This window comes from Talpa occidentalis, unplaced genomic scaffold, assembly GCF_014898055.3.
Source record: "Talpa occidentalis isolate TD23 unplaced genomic scaffold, MPIMG_talOcc4v2.1 talOcc4.5, whole genome shotgun sequence".
Classification (NCBI taxonomy): domain Eukaryota; kingdom Metazoa; phylum Chordata; class Mammalia; order Eulipotyphla; family Talpidae; genus Talpa; species Talpa occidentalis.
Genome location: NW_023604861.1, coordinates 21040520 through 21054818, shown reverse-complemented (window position 1 = coordinate 21054818; position 14299 = coordinate 21040520). Strand labels below are relative to the sequence as shown.

General features: G+C 36.1%; 1 long non-coding RNA gene across 1 annotated transcript in view; it reads left to right on the top strand.

Moving 5' to 3' along the window:
* LOC129146873 (uncharacterized) overlaps positions 1-9924 on the top strand; it is a 286809-nt gene extending 276885 nt beyond the window's left edge. The window contains exon 4 of the long non-coding RNA XR_008554188.1: positions 8432-9924. This is a non-coding gene — a long non-coding RNA (uncharacterized LOC129146873). The remainder of the gene's footprint in view (positions 1-8431) is intronic.
* Positions 9925-14299: the final 4375 nt, after the last annotated feature.

Sequence of the window (14299 nt, the reverse complement as noted above, 5' to 3'; positions counted from 1 at the left end):
ACCCAACCATCTGTTTTTTCCTTTTTCCTGTCACTTGGCACAAAATGCAGACACAGTTGAAGAAGTAAACAACAGAGCAAGGTGAAACGCCATCTTACTAATCAGAAGACCAAAATGATGGATTTTGAAGAAGGAATCTGGGAAAGTGATTCTGTAAAGTTATTTATGAAAAATATCAGGCTCAGGGTAGAACTGATGAAATTTATTCCATCCATTATATTGAAGACTTTGTCATCTGAACTGACAGTTTGACCAGCCCCCCAGATCCCAGGCTGGGTCACACATGTGTAAGCTTGATCCAATTAACACTTCAAAAACTGAACTGGCAGCCCACAAAAGGTAGGTTAGAACTTACAGCTTTAACCTAGCCAGATCAACTGTGTGCTAAAACAAAACTGTCAACACTCTCCATGGTATTTAACATGATTTTGTATCTTATAAAAATTTTCAAAGCATCCAGTGCACCACCTCAAATTATACAAGATGTGAAGTACCAGAAGAACCCCAGATATCAGGAAAAGGCAATAAACATATACCAGATGACACAAATGTTAAAAAATCTGCCAAGGGCTTAAACAGTCATTAAGAAAATGTTGCTATAAGCAATCATGAACACTCTTGAAACTAATAGAAAAATAGAAAGTCTTGGCAAAGGATTAGAAGATATAAAGAATAGAATCAAATAGAAATTTGAGAACCAAAAATTACAATGACCAAAATAAGTGCAATATACATATATTAGTTCATCATAACACAACCACATTTATGCCCATATTCTAAAGGAAATGCCATCAGCATTATACACTGTTGGGTTGCAGAAGAATTTACCCTGCCTATCTTCTGAAGTATTTGGGGGGCTGCAAAAAACCAAACAGATTAATATCAGACAAATTTGTAGAAGGAAAAATAATAAGATAGACCAGAGAATTTTCATGGCTGTAAATTCTAAAGTAAAATGGGGGGTGAGCTGGGGTTTTATAATCTTTGCTAAAGAACTGGGTCATTGAGAAAAGAAGAGGGGATTTACACATAAGGAGGAGCTGCCTTCATCTTTATTGTAAGGGTGAAAGGATGAGCTTCTGAGAGAGGACATGCTCACTGATAAACCTATACTTGGATGATACCACCCAAGCTACATTCTTCTAGGTCTTTAGAGAAGGTAGTAATAGCTTCTTCCCTTGGGGGAATGGCTAAAGGACTAAGGAAAGGACAAGTACTTCTTAACTTCCCAGGATTTCATTGCTCTCAACCCCAAATAATCTGCATTCTTTAAGTAATGCTACCAGTTTCTTCTGAAGCCCCAGGGCTTTGGTTGACTTTACTTCCCCATGTGAAGGTGACACATATGGAAAACGCCTAGTGTGGATATTTGGGGGAAGTCTGATCCCTTTTGGGGTAACCAGTACAATATCTCATACACACACACACACACACACACACACAATCTACATAGATGCAGTAAAGCAAAGGAGGACATTTTAAGCATATATAATTATGGTTAAAGAAATTTACCTATTGAAGTTGTTCCCTTGATTCATATGTAGTTATGTTGCAATTTGGTTTCAAAATAGTAGAACTAACCCTAGACATTTTATAGTTTGTGGAAATTGAGTGTTTTGCATTTACAGGGGTAGAAGCCCATTGTTAGAAAGTACCATATGTACATAAGCAGCAATTCTATTTACAAAGAACTGCCCTAATGTGTCTATTTGCATATCATTTGCATTTTTGTCACCATACCTGTCAATCAGCTCCAACAATGAGCAAATCAGGTAGCCCACTTGGGAACCTGGGCCAAAGGAAAAAAAAAGTACAAGGTGATCTAAGGTAGATGAAACCCACAAGTATTTATTTTTTTGGAGACAATATATTTAGGAAAAAAAAACACTTTGCTTTCTCTGAATATGAGCAATTAGAATGTTTTAAAAAATGCAGCTTCTCATCTTTTAATAACTTTTGTTTTTCATACATTTTGGGGGATTTTGTTCAATTTTAGTCCCTTTCTGTGTTTTCTTCAAATAATTGACTAAGTTATGTTTAACCGCCACAAATCATACCCTGTGGTAAGAGCAACTGAAGACACTCTTGGCACACAGTACTGCTGCAGTTGTTCTTACATGTGTGAAAGCAACAGCATTAAAGGTGCCTAGACAGATTCTAAAACTCAGGATTGCTGAAAGACGCTTGGAAATACCAAGGTTATAGGGATGGCTACCGATATCCCAGCCTGAGGTGTGGTCACAAGGAAGAGAAACTGCTACTCCTAGACCAAACCCCCCAGGATGGGGAGCCACCCTATGCCCTTCAGGTAGGATTTCTGCAGTTTTCTCCTGATGCTTGTATTTCAGCTTGGAAAATAAACCCTCCATGAATGATGACACAAGGAAAATCCTGTGTGCTTAATAATGAAGCTTCTAGAACTTATGTTACTTTGGGGGGTAATATCCAGTTATTGTGTCTGCAGAATCCTGGGAGGGAGAAGATGCTTAGTAATCGTTATCATGATGATCCCTCAGTATGGTTGCTGGAAGAGAGGGGCCTGCATCAGGCCTCCCCGACAGCACAGCAGTCTTGACTCACAGAAAGAACCTTTCAGTGGGTAAATATTTCAGTTAATTTTACACATGGCATTTTGGGAGCTAGCTTTTGCACATGGGTACACTGCAAAATTAATATTTTGAACCTAATCATAAAAAAATGGAAAGCTGGCACCAAATTTACTTTCTAAGTTAATTGTGAAGTTGGCATCTCAGGGTCTTCCTTGGAAAATTGGTCCCTGCCAGGCACTTTCCTTTGCATTAAATCAGTGACTACACAAACGTTCATTAAAGGGGAAATAACCCAATCAACAAGTTTGCTTAAACAGACGACCTTTCTTTGTTAAAACTTGTACACAAAAGAGATGTTGTATGGAAGTAAAGACTAAGCAAAAAAACATTGTAGCAATTTGCTGAACATGGAGACTTATTGAGGATGCAGTCCTGAATAATACACACTAGCTTTGCTCTTCCTCTTTAGTCTGTGTAGAGAAGCTATGAATCATTCATGGTCTCCCAGCTGAGAAGGGCTTCAAAGGGGATGGTTCTGATTGGATGTCCTGTGTGAATTGCCATGCTGCAGAATCCGCTACACCCCTAGCACTGGAGGGTGGAGGAAGCACTTTCATCTGGGCCTCCAAAGTGTTTAGGGTCACAGTTCACCAGGAGATAACGATGTAGATGTACATTCAGAATTAGCTGCAGAGATACCTGTGTAGTGCGGTGTGGAAAAGTGAGCCAGCTAGATCCCCAGTGGATGCTGTGAATCAATTACTGTATTCTGAATACAAGGTTGGCTGCAGGGGATAAACAGATGTCAGAGAATTTTTCCCTAATAAGACCCTGGTAATAGAAGAGCACTGTCAGCTTCATTTTGCATTAAAAATCTCATTTCCTCTTTATATGACCAATTTTATTAGGTCCCTAAACAAAGATATTTTGTGTAACTGTTAGCAGCATAACATGAGTGGTGTCACCAAATTTCGTATTTTCAGATTTTGCCACAAAAATCAAGAGGCAAAATTGAGTCTATCCGAAGTTACAAGTTGGGGAGGCCTAATCAAAAAGACTTTCTGTGAATCTGATCACATACTGGTTGGTAATGGCTGATTTTCTTTTTCAATCAGAAATATCATAATTTGTGAAGAATATACTCTTTGTAGTATAAATTAAAGCTCAGTTTAAAATTTTCTTTGTGTTCTTTTTTTTTCTACCCTCCAATCATGTGTGACAATAGCATAAAATTTCCTGAACTAGAACTTAGGCATCATTGAATATCTCTGAGTAATTATGGTTTTAAATCCTTAGCCACTGGGAGACACCTTAGAAAAGCTTTATTTTTCTAACCCAAACATCAGTCTCTCTCAAAAAGAAATTGACACTAGTCTCCTTCCTTCTCTACCCTTTGGAGGCCCAAATTGAAACAGAAACATCATTTTGAGGTATCTGCTAATATCCAATTAACCTCTCCCTTCATCTGCAACTCTTCAGAAAGAGAGATAATCTCCTTCAGGCTGTGAGGCAGTTTATTTCTGCAGTGGACTCTAAATGCAAAAAGCAGAAACAGAGGAGGTGATGTGAGTTCACTTTATAATGTCTTCTATTGATTTGCTGAGAAAATACTACTTTAAGATTCACCAGACTCCTATCCTCCAAATGTGAAAACCTTGGTTTCCAATATCTAAAAAATGAAGACAACTCAAAGAAGAATTGCTTCTTCATGATGGGAAGATAATCAAAACTCACAGGAAGTTATTCAAATAAGAAAGGGAGACAAATTCATGTCACTAAGATGTAGGATGGCAAAGCTAGAATTCCAGGGAAGAAAATGCAATCAACCCAAATACGTATTTTTTTTCAGTGTTTTGTATTACAAAGCTTAAATACATTGATCTGATGTTACTAGTTTTGCTATTGGCTATCTTAGACTATTATTCATTCTCTGGAACTATACTCACTGTGTTGGTAGAACTCATCAGATGATGGAGCTAAAACAGCAAAGAGCTTAATTTGTCAACAAAGCTTAATTTGTCAACAGCTCCCCCCCCCCCCCAAAGAAATCTCACATTGGAGAAAGAACTTTGACAAAGCTGCAGCAGGTGGCGCTCTTTCCCAGCTATGGGCACCAAGTATGCTAGTGCCCTGGATGGTTACCCTATTGGATGAGGTGGGGGGTGAGGGGGAGAAGCTTTCAAACAAAGGTTTTTAATTGTTAAAGATACTTTGTTGTGTTTAAGAAAGACAATAGTGTCTTATCAATGTCCACTTGGGATAACTGTACTCTTCTTGTAATATTCTCTTTTGATTTCATATTCCTCATTTATTGGCCTAAGTCTTGGGCAATAAGTTACTGGTACTCTTGAATACCATCTATGTTTCTTTCCAAAAGTGGATGAGTTCTATTGTTATGTCAATCATTTTTGTTACCAAAGTGTTCTGTAGGTTTTCTTTCAACCAAAATAAGCATTATTTATTTGTAACATGCTCGTTAATTAATAATTGATAAATTAAGAAAGGTGAAAAAAACCCGCAAGATTATTGATAGACTGAGTATTGAGGAAAGTGTTTGTGAACAGTGAAAACTGAAATGATGTTAGCCCATAGGCAATAATGGAGATATCTGTAGGGCTGTAGATTTTATTTTTCATGCTTATTCATCACAACCCAAAAAACTGGTTAAAACAGTGTAATCCCAAATTAAACCCATATAGTCTGACTGTAAATTCCATTATTTTATTGCAATGTACTCCATTTACAGTCAGCAGATGAATGTATGTAGTTTTATGTCTAAGGCCTAGATTTTTTTTTGATAATGTAGTAGCTACATAATAATGTTAGAAAGAACTTAATAAATTAGCTAGCTACTTTGATTCTGTTTCCAGTCATCTTTGTCTAAAGTGTAGATTTCCTTGCCATCTCAAAGAAAATGTGAAAATACAGAAAACCGATTGTTTTTGCTTAATTCCCAATGCAAAATACAGGAAAACCAGTTATCAGGCGAATAGAATGAATGTGGCCACAAATGTGGGAGCACAAGTTTAGAAAGGCAAAGTAATAATTGTGCAGTGCTGAGACTGAGCATCTTTGGAAAGGTGTACTCATGTACCAAGCATCAGGTTTGATTTTGTTTGCTTCCCCAATGTCAGAGAAATAACTGGTATAAATGGTAGTTGATAAATGCCATTAGCAAAGTGCTGTTCTTTTAATACTAATACTTTTTCTTTTTGTAAGTTGTTGAAACCCCACTTGCACATTAGATTTAGAAACGTCTTACTTATTTGTCGAACTCTTGAATTTCCTTACCATTTCTGCCCCAAATCAGGCATTTCCTATGGTGACATTTTTCAGAGGGAAATTTGAATGTATTTCCATGGATCATTAAATTCAAGATGTTGACAGCATGGCTGGGTGTCATGAGTAGTTTAAGAAATAAAAGTTGACTTGTTCATAGCAGCCTAAGTGACCATAGATAAATAAGTGGATAAAATCAGTCACATATGCTCGATGGAATACTACTTAGCTATTTCAAAAGATGGTATCTTGCCTTTTGCTACAACGTGAATGATAGTAAACCATACAACCTAACAGAAGTTTAAAAAGTCTTTCCAATCATTTATCTTGCTGTGTTAATCTGCTGGGTGGATCAGGGTTTGAACAGTAATTAGAAGGGGCCAAGCAACTTATTCCAAGAGTCCCGGGATAATGCTCTTGTCTTATAAATTCAGTGCTTAGCAACATTCCTAGAACACAGTCGGTGCTTAATAACTTACGGCTAAATGAGTAAATGGAGAATAGTCAAAAACAATTACATGAGGGCTAGATTTTTTTTTTTACTTCTAAGTGTATAATATCATTTGGTGATCAATGGACTAGTGTTCTGGGAAATGTTTCAAAGATTCACTTATTCATACTTTATTCATACTTATACCTCATCATTCATTCATCGATTCAACAAATGGGTTCTAAAATATACTTAGTATTAGTTAAGGCATGATAGTTGACATTTTTAAATGCAAAAAGATAATTAAGCAAGCAATTATATATAGTGTGATAAGTGCAATGCTAAGAGAAAGCTCAGATATTTTGGGATACCTCATCTGGTCCCGGATGCAGGATGACTCTCGGGGTAGTCACCCTAAAGTGACCCTACATCTGAGGAACATGTGGAAGTCAGTGGGCAGGATGAGGGTTCGTGATGTACAGCGCACTGAAGGGTGATCCAAACAGAAGGAAGAATATGTTCGAGAGAACATGTAATTCTTGACCTGAAAATCCTAAATTAGGTCAGCATGTGAAGTCATGTATCAATAACATTTTACATAAATCTGCTGATTATGATGAAGTCCCAGATGAGAAAATGAGCCTGTGAAGAGTTGAACACTGCAATTGGTTAGACAGATGCGATACATAAGGAATCTATCATTTTATAGGAATTTAGTTTTCTTCCTGGAGTTACCCAGACATCTTTGGCAAAACACAATACACACACACAAAAATGTACCTGAGTCAAAATGTGATATTTTTAAGAAATTGAAAAATCAAGAAATAACACATATTTCTCTTCTCAAATGTGGAAAATAAAAAGTGGTGTCACAAAAACTTAGAAAGTAAGATCAAGCCATACATTTATAATGTTAAAGTGATATCTAGTTTTCTTTATGGTCTGAACTCGATCATGGCTAGCTAGGAAATTTAAGTCATTTATTATGAAATGAAAAGAAAAAATTCTTTTGCTTCTCTGGTTTTCTTATGTTCCTAGAGACAGATATCAAACCATTATATGCATAACTCTTGTATTATTAACTCAATTTGGTAATAGAAAACAAATATAGAAATAATTAATGTATTTTAGGGTTATTTGACTGATAATGAGGTTTTTCTTAATCTCTAAGACACCTTTGATATAGTCCCACAGCTGTTACCCCAACATCGCCCTTCAGATGTCTAATGAGTTTGTCTTTTCCTGCTCTTCAGGGAACTTTTGTCATAGTAAAGTAATAACTGATAGTTTCCAAGCAAGTGGTCTACCAATAGCATTTAGTAAAATCATTAGAAAGTAATGTGGCATGGCTTTATATCATTTTAGTTTAGTTTTTGTCTTTGGGAAATGGATACCTGTTTCTTGGCAAGACTAGAGACAATGTTTTAGAGCCCAGTGCAAAATACATATGCAGGGCCCCTTGTTTGAACATTACCAAGAATCCAAACTTTATTTTATCTTAAATTTATTTATATATATTTTACGTCACTGTTAATTTTTTAAAAAATATTTATTTATTTATGCATACAAGAGTTGGGGTGCAAGCCAGAGGTGCGAGGGGTGAGAGGATTCACCAGAGACAGAATAGGGAGCAGAACAGGAAAATTGACTGAAACACACTGCTGAGGGGAGCAGCAAGCGAGTCAGGAGAGGTCTGCTGTGCCATGAGGGTTGCTCCCTGGCTGGCCAGGGATGAACACATGCTGCAGAGGCTGCGGATTGCTCCATAGCAAGGTGCTTAACCCCTTGCGCCACCAGGGAGGCCCCCATTGGTCATTTTTGTACAGTGTTTGCTTTCTCCTCACAGGTGTAGTCCCCGTAATGTTCCCACCACCAGTTCACCCATGCACCATCATCATAGTCCTTTTTACGCTTCCCTCTCCTGTTTTGATCCTCTCCCTCCCCCTCCCATGCAGAATTTCTCTGATTTATAGTTGCCTGTTAATTTTGGTTTTTTATTTATTGTTATTTAAGAATCAAAACTTTAACCCCAGAGTGTTAAACCAAAGCAGGGCACTGTGCAGTGACACGGGGGTCTCATGTCCATCACGTCAACCCTGATTCTTATTATTATACAGGGGTAAAAACCACACTTTATTAACAAAAATATCATGGCACCATGTATTCACCCTAGGAAGGAAGACCTAGGAAATCTACCCTTCAAGGTAAAATGCACCAACAATGGGGCCTCTCCACTAAAGAAAGAGGTAATCACTTTCTCTGCACCAACAAAAACGTGAGTAAAAAACACACAACTGAGATATCAGAAGAGCCGTGTTCAAATCCCAGTTCCTCCATTCTCTGACAGCTGACTTAGGTAAGTTGTATACTGCTTTTAACTTTGATATCTTTACTCGTGAAATGAAATATGATTCTTGAACTGTCACATTTTCAAGTAGAGTTGCAATGAATATATGAAAAAAGCATACATGATTTTTTTAAAACATCACATCATGTTGTACAAATGTAAGTTACAGTTATTATTCAGTAAATAATTGTGGTAACAAAACAATAATTAGAACAGTAATGGCATATTCAAACTCAATGCTCTCCTTGAAAAACAGTCCATTTATAATGTAGAGGTGAGCCCCACTGTTTTATGAAAACACTCATTTCTTCCCCTCCCCCAGAAGATAGAGGTTTAAGTATTCTGAATTTTGTGGTGAAATATAAAGTTTATATGAATTCATGGTTCGAATTAATTTAATTGTCTTAACCTAAAATTTACGCATCAATAAAAATTATGGGCTTCAACAAGTTTCACTGAATATGTGTGGGAGTAAATGAATATTAAGAATACAATGAATTTGTTGTAGATATTAAAATAGTATTTGTTTCTTTGCTGTAAAAGATAACCAGCCTCCTAAATAAATACCAAGCAAAGAAAAATTTTACCTTCAATAAAATATGCTGACATAAAATGAATAGAAATGTATATAAATTTTGATTTTCCAAATTTCACATGCACACAATTCCATGTGTCAGAGAGAAAATTATCAGCCATGAGCATAATATATATAAATAAAGCAATTCCCATTTGTCTGATTGCAAGCAGAGGATTTATTTGAAAAGAAGAATTATCCCTTCACCTTTATAAGCAATTTGGTTTCTGTATGTGCTTATTGATGGGTGCTATTTTCACAATTCAGCACTAATTATTAATTTGTATTTTCAGGGGCTTGTGCATATAATTCTCATTATTCCCAGGGGATTCTTATAAATAACACTTTAGAGCAGAGGCTGGAAATATGTCTAGCTTTCAATTCTGGTTGCATTTTACACCTCGTGCTGTAACACTATTGAGAAGTCCTAAGTGGTAGCTGGCATTATACCTCCACTCTCGAGGTACCTATATTTCAGGGTGAAGAGAGGGGTTGTCTCTTAGAGGGGTACAACATGAGAAGTTGGCCCCTGGGTACTTTTTCATTTTAGTGGCATGTCGTTAGCATCCTGAATATTTCAATGTGAGCCTAAGAAAGTTCATAAGGGGATATAATAATAATAATAATAATAATGTCAGATTTATTTAGAGTCTTAGCCAGAAAAACTCTTAAACTGCTTCCAAAGCAGGATCAGATTTGATACTTACCTCCTTTTCACTTTTTGTTTATTTTTGAAAAAGGAATACAAGAGAAGACACTAGTAATTACCAGTTATATTGTTTCTTTCCCTTGAATAATTCATTTAAATATAATTATTTTTAAAAAAGGATTTTTTAATGTGTTTTTTTCTTTCATTTTTGTGATAGTACTGAAACAGAGTTTGTGTATGTTTGTGTGTATGTGTGTTTTAGTATCTCAAGTTAATGCTTTTATTTTAAAATACTCAATATAGGAGACTAGATGATCAAAATATTTAGAAACTAACAAAATTAATCATTTCCTATTTCGTAAAATTTTAGAAACATGTTTTGGAACTCGCCGTGACTAAAGTATGTAGCAGGTATTTAAGGGACCCTAAAATGAGCAAGGCACAGAGACTTACTCTGAGGACATTCACAACCCACCAGGATCAGGGAGGTTTCTACATGTAGCTCATCCTGAGCAGACTCTGGGAAACACCCCTGGAAAATGGCAAACAGTTGTGATGAATGGACAAAGCTGAGAGCTGGCATTGGTGGTTGAGTCTGAGGAGGGAGAGCAAGAGAGGCTTCCTGGAGAAGATGGCATAGGTGCTAGTAAGAATTCAGAAGTTCAGAACTTCAGATAAAGAAAGTATATGAAGGAAAGAGACCACAGATGAATCAGAAAATAATAAGTGGGTTTTACTGATTTTTAGGGTATGTTGGAAGAGAAGAGGGAGAATATATATCAACTACCATAGTTAGTTCTTGTAATTTATCCTCCGTAACATTTTGAATACTTAGAGACTGGAGGGTGGTAACATACAGGTTGCATTTGAGGGAAATGATAATGTCAAATGAAGCAAGATGAATCAGAGATGGAAGAGACCATGGTGATAGTGAAGGTTCCTACCCAGATTTTACAGCCATTAGGGTTTAAACATTCTGAAGTCTTTTCATCTTTATAGATAGTGATGATGTTGGTCATGATAGTCGTAATGAAAGCCTGTTAACCAAAGCCATGTTCAAGAAGAGTAAGGACTTTGGTGGAGGACTACTGGGCCTTGGTGGGGTGTGGTGTGGTTACTCACACCTGAAGAGGTGTGAAAATGTGCCTCTGAATCATGTAAATCGATCATGTAAGTCAATGTATGTCCATTAAAAAATAATCGAAGTTATCAAACCTATACTTTCATAAAAAACTAATAGCAGTTTTAAGTGCTATTAAAAGACTTCCTTCAGTAAAATAAGAATCTTCCTGTTTGTAGTACTAATTTCAGGCAGAGATAAAGTCTGAATATTCTACAAAAAGATATCAGTAATTCTAAATTAATGGGTTCTGAGTTAATGAATTTTTAAAAATTTTGTGGAATATGTTGATACCTTTGTGAATGACTGAGGCACTTCAGAGTGCTGTCTTGATCTGTGGTGATGGTGTTGTTCTGGAAATGAAGTAATGAATTTTTCAACTATGAGAAAAAAGAACATCCCTTATACCTCGCGATCATATCATCTATTAAAATAGTCTCTATCACTGAATCAAGTAATTGTTAAAGAAACCATTTGCCATGGGACACCCAATTGTGTGAGCTACCTGATGACTAATTTCAAGTTTGAATTTCTGCTTCTGACCTTCTCTTTTATTTCCTTCTTCAAATCTTTTTCCTTAAGGCTTGCCCCACCCTCTGGCTTTCTGTCTTTTCTCCTGAGTGTGTGTGTATGTAAATGTACAAATATATATATGAGTGTATGTGTATAGATATAACTTATTTGTTTGGTTACTCAGACTGAGGCTTCAGACCAAGGAATTGGAAGTTGCTGCCTCTTGACAGCCTGTGCTTTCTTCTTCCATCATAAAAAGGATCCTGAGTAAAGAACACCAGCCGTGACTTATGTAGCTTCTGGGCATTTTTTTGTTCTTGTGATCTAAAGTCCACTTATTATGTTTTTTGTTATTTGGAGGTCATCAAACTTTGATCACTAGGGGGAAGTATGGGGTTTTGCCTTGATCTTTGAGATCACACTACAGGCTGATTTTTAAAAACACATATGAAAGGTTTATTTTAAAACAAAACAAAAAAAAAGGCTACCATTCTTTTGTATCAATGGGAAATGTTTAGGAATGGTGAAATTCAAAACAGCTCTAATCAGAATTTACTTATAAATGGAGGTAGGAGCATGACCAGTGAGATGCTGTCCCCTCAAATTCATTCAGCTGTTTTCTGAACTAAAGTGCTTCTCTCCTTTGCTGCATCCTTTTGACCAGATGTACACATGATATGTGTGGTATGGCATGATGGTGGTAGGAGGAGTGATTTGCCATGCCACATACCCATTTTATCCACTATTACCACCTGCTGCAATCGTATTGGAAAGATTAATTTTCCATGTGTCTTTTAGTGATAGTATAATCATTTTTGAAAAAGTAAATGAGCATACCCTAAAAAGTAGAAGCAACAGTTCCTTTAATTCATTAAATCATAGAATTTCAGCACCAGTAAAAATGTTTGAGATCTTGAAGAAACCTGGGCCACAGTGGCCTTCATGTTAATAAATAAATAGATGTTTCCAGAGCATTCAGTTCCTGGCATTGTAGTTTTATATTTACTTTTACACCAATCTGTAGCATTATTTACTTTACAAAGTAACTTTCAGAAGAGGATTTCATTCTGTTGTTTCAATTGCCATTTTTAGTACTTTAAAATGAATTGAGAAACTTCCCAAGTCCATGTCAATTCCATTGGAATAATAGATTTCCAACTCTGGAATACCATTTCAGGAGAATAAAGAGAAACTAACTATGATTTAAAACCTAGTGGAAAGGAGAATATATGTAAAATGATACTTTTTATTAAAATAATTTTCATTGCTATAAGAAAAATAAGCATCACATATAGTAAGGAATTGGGGCCTGAAGATAGTTGACGTCTCCTAAAGAAAAGTGAAGCAAAATTTTTTAATGTGAAGGTATTTTTGTTCGCAGAAAACTATTAGCAAATATAGATAGATAACTGTAATATTGTTTGCAGTTAGTAATTTTTAGGGTAACCAACTTTTTATCTTTATCTCAAATGCCCTTCAGCGGAAAAAAAAAAAAATATTTTCTCTTCTGATCCTTTTGTCCTGGAGAAGCTTAGCCACTTCATTAGATAGCTCCAAGATGGCTCAGCATTGTGTTTCTATTTTCGTTTCCTTTTTTTTTTTAAATTTCATCACAGTCCATTATACTCCCTCATCTCTTTGTTTCCTCCCTCCCCCTCTCTGGTAGCCTCAATTTTACAGTCCAGTTTCTAGGTTTGTTTTGGTTTAATTTTGACTATCTTTGCTTTGTTTTCCATATTCCACATGAATGAATTCATTTGGTATCTGTCTCCTCTGACTCCCTTCATTTAGCCTAACCCCCTCCAATTTCGTTCATGTTGTCAAAGATTGCAAGATCTAATCTCTACAGCTGAGTAGTATTCCATTGTACATATATACTATGCCTCCTTCTTTTATTATATGTTGAAATTTATGGTTTTACACTTACCTCTTCCTCAGCATTCCCCAAATTTCTTTTCTTCTTCTATTTTTCATTCTCTACAAATGGAAAATAAATGATTTAGTCAAAGTATTGATGAATAATTAGATGTCTTCAGAGTGGAAAGCTACCTAATTAAACAAGAAAACTGTCTTCTAGATCTCTCCAGTTTGCCTATTACCTCTAGAGAATGGTTTACTTCTTCCTCGCTGTGAGGAGTATCTATGATACCCAAATGTTTATCCAATCATTCATGAATCAACTAAATAATGATTACAATCATACAATATCACATCACATTCAGGTAGAACACCAAAGAAACATAAAGTATGTGGTCACTGGTCCCAAAGATTTCACTGTCTTATCACGAAAACACACACACACACATGCTGAAATAGAAAAATAAAAAAAGCTTTATGTGATTAAAAGTAAATGTGATAAATATGATAATAATTAGAGGAAGTCAGAAAGGAGATCGATCTTGAGAGGTGGTTAGAATTTTCTAAATGGAGAAAAGAAAAATTTTCTAGGCTAGGGACAGATACCTACCAAAATTTGGAGTTGGCAACTCATGAGCTGAGCTTGAGGAAACAGTAGTTTACCATTCTGGCTCCTACAGAGAATCCATAAGGAAGAAGTCTAAGGTAATTTTGAAGGAACAGTAACCGACCTTGAATACCAACAGGAAACTATGGATTTAATTCTGATGCATCAGCTCTTCCCAAATTCTTCTCTGCACACCAAACCCTTTATCAATAAAGGTCTTTTGTGAAGCCATGAAGCTATTTCCCTAAATCAAATACAGTGTTGTAAACCAATGGTACCTCAATAAAGAAAAAAAAATCTGCTGTGAAATAACTGGAAGAAAACTGCTGACTCTCACTCCTCCTGGAGATTTCCATGCACATCCCCACACTGTA